We start from the raw sequence: 8,188 nt of genomic DNA on the forward strand, positions 1-8,188 counted from the left end.
GTTGTTTTTTCTAGTAATACAGTTGGCTTTTCGGGTATTTGATACAACTCCACCTTACCCTACATTAAAAGATTTATTAAATCAATAATATATAATAAAAGTAAAAGAGGTCTTATATAGTTATATATTGATTATTATAGTTATATAGTATTGTCCTATATCGTTTATTATAGTAGATTAGATTCGAAGTTTTACTGACCTTTGCTTTTGAAGCTAAAGTTTTTGAACTAAACAAATAAATGATTAAATGTATTGGAAACTAATGAGTCTGGAAATTAGTCTTTAGTAGTTTCACAGTTATTTATAAACTTTTTTTTTATAAACTTTCAAATATAAACTTTGTTTTTATAAACTTTCTAATTATTGTGAAGGCTTTATTATTGCAGCTTTGAAATATGCAATAAAAGCTTTCATGATCTTTATCAGTATTTTTAATATCTAAAATAGGTTAACCAATTTGTGGTGGATATAAGATTGTTAAAAGTCATTTAAGAAGGTATTATTAAATAAACATTAACTTTTACTTTTTTCAATATTTTTTTGAAACTTTTTTGAGAAATTTTAAAACTAGTCTGAGTTGTCAGTTACAATTCTTATTTTAATGTTTTTGAAATTATCATTTTTTGCGATGCGAGTTGCTGTGTTTATTGTCGGAATAAAATCGTTTTCAAATAAAAAGTATCGTTAAAAACACATTTTTATTTTTAAGATAATTGAGCATATCTATATTAAAATTGCTCACAAAACAAAATCATTTTTTAAATATATTGTGTTTTGTTATTAAACATTTTAAGTATTTAGTAAATGATTTTACCTTAATGCGGACTGTATATGACGAGCAAAATTACGTTTTTCTGGTGATGTTGATCACATTGATTGCTTACAACAGTGTTGACTTAAGTGTTGAAATTTTAACAATTTATTAGACTTTCGATTAAAACTATCCGTTTTAGTCTTACTGTTCTTTTTAAAACCTAAATGTGTCACCTAGTCTAGTAGGGGTAAGTTGAGCAGTTTCGAAAAAAATAAATAAAACTGAACTTTCGAGCACAAACAACTTTGATAAAAAATAATTTAAGATATACTTTATTTATATCTATTTTTAAAACTAATAATTTTTAAATCGGGCTTCAAAGTTCAATATAATTGTATAAAAAAATATTTTTATATTTTATGACGCTTTCTTACTATTTAAATTATTCTCTTCTCATATTTACGTCATTAAAGTGTATAAAATAAAAAAGTTTCTAAATTAAGCACACGCTTACTTTTAGTGAAAGTTTTATTGATGATTCACCCAAGTTTCGTACCATGATAATTTATTCATTTGTTGATTGCTCAACTTACCCTGCACTTCTGCTCAACTTGCCCCGCTGAGGCAGGTTAAGGAACTCCGCAAACTTTAGGCATTATCTTTTTAAAAAAATTAAAAAATTTACTTTTTTCTTAACAACTTTTTAGCAGGTTAAATTATCTTTCAAATAGTGAAAAAATTATGTAAATCCGACGCACCGTTTATGAGATCTGTAAAAATTGCTAAACTAGCCCTGCTCTACCCTACAACTCTTTACGAAGTTTAAAAAGGGCACGGTGGTTTAGTAATGGACATTTATTATGCGCATGCGTTATATTCTGCTCAAATGTTGGTAAACAATAATGTCCGCAAGTAAACAAAGAATTACTAATAAAGTTGCTAAACTTCAAATTAGATTTATTTGTAGATATTTCTAAATAGTCTATAAGAAATGATATCAAAACAATATTTTAGGTATGGTATGTGTCATCAAAGCTATCATTTAAATAATTTTACAAAGAGAATAGAAGTAGGACTAAAGTGAAACAAAGCTGTTTTTAAGGCGAAGTTTTACTTGTGCTTACATTATAGTCTATATTCTAAAGTTTTAAATTTTTTAGTGACTACCTTGATTTTTTTTTTTTAATATAAAAGTTCGTGAATTGTTTAAAGCAAAAATCAAAAACCGGTTACTTTTTTTTGTAATAATATAATGCTTTCAAAGATTGGTAAGTTTTCTTTTTATTTGAAGGGTTAAAAATACTGACAGAAATATTATATAGGCTTTAATACTGCCATTTATTTTCTTTAAACCATTTTGCAGTATTGTATCGTATTATTTTTAGTATCTACAATTTTTCTTTTTCTTGACTGAGCTTTTTTTTGGTATTTTTTTACAGTTGGGTTGTTTTTTATGAAATGCTCATTCATTATGCTTTTTAATCTACCCACTCCTTTCATATAGCAGTAGGTACTCTTCATGCGGTTGATTTCAGCATGAAGACTTTCTCCACCTTGCTCTCCATAAGTACCTAGTCCTACTCCCCATTTTCTAATGAAAGGTAATGCATGGTACTCCAGCAAATGAAGCTTGGGTGTGATTGAAGCGTTTGGCCAGTTTTCACGGAAGTACTTCATGAAATCTTTGATTCGATTTTCTATAACCAATAATATGTATATATATATATATAAATATATGCATATATATATATATATATATATATATATATATATATATATATATATATATATATATATATATATGTATATATATATATATATGATTTAAAAGCACAATGATTTAAAAAAACAAAGATAAAGATCAAATAACAAAAATAATTTTCTCTATTTATTGTGTTCTGCCAAATTATAACATATGACATACCAAGGTCCTGTTTGTTATCTTCATTGAACTGATTGCAGGAGTTAATAAGCTTGTGGCATATTCTAAATTTAGAGAAAAGTACCTTGAAGTTTTTACAAACTTTAATAGTTTCTCTATGTATATCAGTGTCGTTGAACCCAAGTTCAACTACAAGGTTTGGTATAGAGTTGCAAAGTTCAAGGATACGTATCTCCTAATTTAATATATAAAATAATTGTGAAATATGTATTATATGTAGTAACTGTTGTTAATTATGTATCTAGTTATGTCTAATGATGTTAGTATTAGCTATCTATTCCACTTAAACACACAGACACACACACATATATATTTATACTGTATTATACATTTAAATTTAAGTAAAGTTTGTTTTTGGTAAAGAGTAGATTTTATAAATTTAGGAAGTATATATTAGATATTATTTTACCTTTACCATTTTGTTAACTTGTTTGAGACATTTTTTGTTTTATTACATGTAGAGCAGCATCTTCAATATTTCTTGGTATAGCACTTGTTGAATCCAATGCAAATATATCTGAAAAGTTTATTTGTGAAGTTGATGACGATGATATTGATAATGTTGTTAAACTTGATATCGGAGTTGTCCGACAAGTTTTTTGATGTTTGTTTCGTTCTGACAGTTGTTTGACTTTAAACAATCTACCACAACCTTGCTTGCATACTTCTTGCAAATTTTCTATCATTTCAATGACATTGGTTGATGAAATTAACCCATCACTTGGAATTGAAAAGGAACATTTAGGGCATTTTGCTTTTGATATTAGTTTGCCAATGATAAGTGGTAATAGACATGGTGCACAGAATGAATGAAGACAGTTTTTTATAATAATTGGTTTATGCATAATTTCGTTGCAAATAGTACACACACAAAGATGCACATGAGGGTTTAAAGTGAAGTTAATATCTTGCAGTTTAAGATTAAATTTTGTTTGAGGTAAAAGTTTAGATTGTATGTTATTTATTTTGTGTCTGGTCCAAATATTTTCATTATAACTAATACTTAAAGGTCTTCCACTTATCTTTTTTTTTCTTCCTTTATTGGCTTTAAAGCAAACGCATTCAGTTACATTGCAATTTTCAGGCCAAGATCGTAATTTTAGTTCAGTGTTTGAACCTTTTTAATATTTCTTAATATTGAAAAGCATCTATAACACATTTTTTGAGGATGCTTATTTGGGTGGTCCTTATCAATTCGGATAAAAAAACAAAATTCTATTCTAACAATATGTTTTGTCAAAAGAACACCATCATTATCTAGACTTTCTCCATATATTCTGCATAATGTTTTTAGTTTTGTTTCATGTGACTCATTTTTACGTGTTTTTTTATTGCTAAAATATAAGATTTGATGTACAAAATTTTTAAACTTAAAAAAGTAACCGGACTCTGATTTTTTTTTTATTATAAAGTTAAAACCACCTTTTTTTTAAATATATATAGCTTTAAATCATAAAAATTCTAATAAGTGCTTAATTATTATGTTTTAGTAGTAAGGATGACCATAAAATAATTTTCGACTTTCCTGCGTATTTTGTCACATAAAAATTAATAAATTAAGTATTTCAAATAAAATATGTTTTCCTTGGCCACACATTTTATCAGTTTATAGTTTATATCTGATTTATACATCTTCAAAGCAAAGATATGACCTTTTTTATTAGGTTACGGTAAAAGACCATTACAAAAAAAAAAAAATCAAAATTACGATGTTGTTGTTGTTTTTAAAGTAACGCATGCGCATAATAAATGTCCGCAAATGCTTAAAATTAAACCACCGTGAGGGATGAAAATGCACACTCCTCCGCTTGCTTTTTTTAGAACGTCTAATTTAATGGACAAATAATTATGAGTAACTAAATATACTTTTAATTAATAATTTGAAGGTTAACTTCTGTATCTCGGCACGATGTTTCTGTTAGAAATTTAATTTGAAAAACTTAATTTGGCTCTAAATTTCTCAAAATATTTTTGCATCCTCTTAGTATTGAAGTGTAGGTTGGATAGCATTAACATCTATGTTAGCAGTAATTGCTCAAAAGTTGGAATCATAATAGTAAGAGCATATGGTTTCCATTCCCTCACCATTCTTATAAAAGCTAATATCTAATTTCTTAAAATAGATTATTTCTTATTTGTAAACGTTTAACTATATATATTTCATTACCAATGAAAGTTATAATTCTTTAAACTTAGATCACAGATTTATAAAATGATAATTTATACAAGAGAAATAAAATAAAGACATAAACTAGCTACTTTTCTCTTTTATTTCATTCGCGAATAATAAACTTTTTATAAGGTATTACATCCAGTTTAACTTGTATCTTTTAAAGTTGTTCTTAAAGTTCTTTTCTTATACGTGTAGATTCTGCACAGTAATTGTTTATGTAGATGTCTTTTTCTATTAAATTTTTCTCAGGTTTTATAATACCAACAATAGTTTAACAGGTTTACGACGTTTTGATAACTTTTTTGTCACTTTTTATTTTGTGTTTTATGTGAATCCTCAAAATGTTTCTCTACATTTGATTCACTGACACTCTCAGTTTCACTTTCGCATTCTTTTAACCCATCGGTTCTTACTTTCATCCTTCCTAATCAGTCTTTAATTTCCCTAAGCGTACTTTTTGTTTTCAGTATCTCACTATTTTCTTTCAGTTTGTTGCTTATCCCTTTTGTTTTTTTCTTAACTGTATCAAGTTAGCTGAATTAATATCTTAGTTTGAATAGATTTGTTTGAGTTAACTTTATTGCAATATTATTGATTTTAATAGAGTTTTCTCTGTTGTCTTTTTCGTTCTTAACTAGTCGCTATGTAAGAGTTCATATCTGGTGTTGCGATAAAAGAGAAAGCTTTTCCCATGATCCTTCGAGAGTCTATATAGGTCTTATATATACATACCTTGACCACACCAGGTATAACAGTGGTCTGGACAATGTACGTTACAACTGTTTTCCTTCGGGGTGAATGGAGTCCATCTAACGTTAGACGCATGTTAAGTACTCTTTAGCTAATGTTGCAGTTAAATCAAAATGTTACCATTTATATGAGTCTGAATCATGTATAATAAGAAAAAATATTTCACTGGTCTATTAGATGCCGCCGTCACTTTGTAGACTTCCGAAAAAACTTTTCTGATTTCTGTCTCTTTTCATCCTACTGTCCCTAGTACTGACCCCGTTTTATGGTAATGGTTTGATTTTGACTCTTTCGTCTTTATGACATGGTTTGATTTTTACTTTTTACGTCTTTTATGTGCAATGGTTTTGTTAAAACCATTGCACATAATGAGTGTTTTTTATTATTTGTTAATTTGTTAAATATTAAAATCTTTCCTTACTCAAAAACTTTTTGTTTTTATTTTGAATTTAGAGTTGACTCGAAATGGAAAAGAAAGGAGAGATTGTATTTTTGTGTATTTGAAAACTTGTGTATTTGATTTTATTTAAATGTTTTTATTATAAAACAATTATCTTTTCACTCATTTTACTTTATATTTTTGTTTTATGATGTAAACATCTTCTATATTGAATTTTAAGACGTACTTAACTTTGAAGCTTCATTGTTTGCATTTATTATTATTATCATTATATACATTTTTTGTTACATGTAGAACAATAATAACCGTAGGAGTTTTAATCAGTTTTATTTTTTTTATTAGTTATTTTTATTTAAAAAAAAGCACAAGTATGCCATCATAGGCAAATACTGCTCCTATGATGGCATAAGGGAAAATGGGGCTGGTTAGCATCAAGGGTAACTTGACAATTTCATCTGACCTTAGAGTCTTCCCTAAGAAACCCAAGAAGTTATGCGTAATCATCCAAATTAACCCTTTTGTGCCACACAGCTGCAGCGTAGAATTTCGCGCATGCGTATAAAAGATATTGCATTATATGTGTTTTTTGAACCAAAAATTTTTTAGTGATGTAAAAATTTCTTTTTACTTCACTAACAAATATGTTGTTTTTATGAAAAAAATAAGTAAAATTAAAATAAGTATTCCGATAAATGCACAAAACACGGAAATAAAATGCATGAAAATTTCATTTCTGCGCAGTTAATAATAAAATCACAATCTTAAATAATTAAAGGGATTTAAAATACAACAGCACATCCCAAAATCAATTTTTGTTGATTATAGAAACATTATTTGTGCATAAGGGACGTATTTTTACTAAAACTAATGTAAACTTAATATAGACATGTTGGTTTGATTACTTTTTTGCCATAACCAATATTTATGAAAATATGACTGGTATGTCATCACAGGCGTTTTTCCCCCATATATATATATATATATATATATATATATATATATATATATATATATATATATATATATATATATATATATATATATATATATATATATATATATATATATATATTTGTATAAAAAAATATTTTGAGTTCAAAATTATTTTTAAGTTGTAAAATGTAGTTTTAAATTGTTTTCTAACATCCTTGTGCGTAAATATGTGTTTTTTAAAAAAAAAAGGGCCAAAAATGTCTGTAAGTTGGACATCCTTTACTATTTTATTTGGGGCACTTATTTCAATTTGCACTTAAACCAGTTTTTGCAACTGCTTTGTTATTGTGCCAGTTTTCACTTATGCCAATTCGAACGTATGTCAATGTTTGGAAATTATTTTTGTGCACTTATGCCAGCTTGCACTTATGCCAGTTTTTGCAACTGCTCTGCTATTATGCCAGCTTTCACTTATGCCAATATTTCCAAATGACTTTGGCGCACTTATACCAATTCATCACAACCTTTTCATAGAGCCCCTTTTACTATTCAAAGTATAACTGATTTCAGAAATAAAGATGCCAGAAAAAATACAGAAATTAAGACACCGTAGAATAAAATTATTTGTTTGCTTTTTTGCGCTTGTCACAATTACGTCTGAACATGGGTTGATTCATTTCTAAAAATGTCCCGTGTGACATTTCCACAGATAAAAGAAATATTTATTTGAGGTCAGGATTAGGGTTTAGATTTATTTTCAAATTAGAACAGCCCGAATCTTGTGTTTAGGTGGTAGACTACTAAAAAAGTCAAAAACAAGTAAAATTAAAAAAGAATTTTTAAAACCCAATACTTTTATATGTTATTAAAACACACATTTTGCAATCAATTTTTTCTGGTATTACTATTTTATTTTGTTAACACTCGTCTGTATGCGTGTGTAAAAAAACAAAAATAATTCAGGAAAAGGCTGCTCTCGAACCACTGACATTCCGTTTATGTAGGTAATGTCTTATTTAAATAAGCTAAACACGCATTTAAGTGGAAAAAAAAAGTATAGTTATTTTAAAAATTCTTCTTCTTTCCGTATAAAAAATAAACTTAATTAAAATTAACTAAACTAATTGACTCATTGCACAACTAATTATTGAATATTATATTGTCATCAAGCAAGAGTATGTAAGCAACATTTAAAGAAAACCTATCATCAGGAAGTGACTCAAAAATTGATTGCAA

Source organism: Hydra vulgaris, chromosome 11, assembly GCF_038396675.1.
Source record: "Hydra vulgaris chromosome 11, alternate assembly HydraT2T_AEP".
NCBI lineage: Eukaryota > Metazoa > Cnidaria > Hydrozoa > Anthoathecata > Hydridae > Hydra > Hydra vulgaris.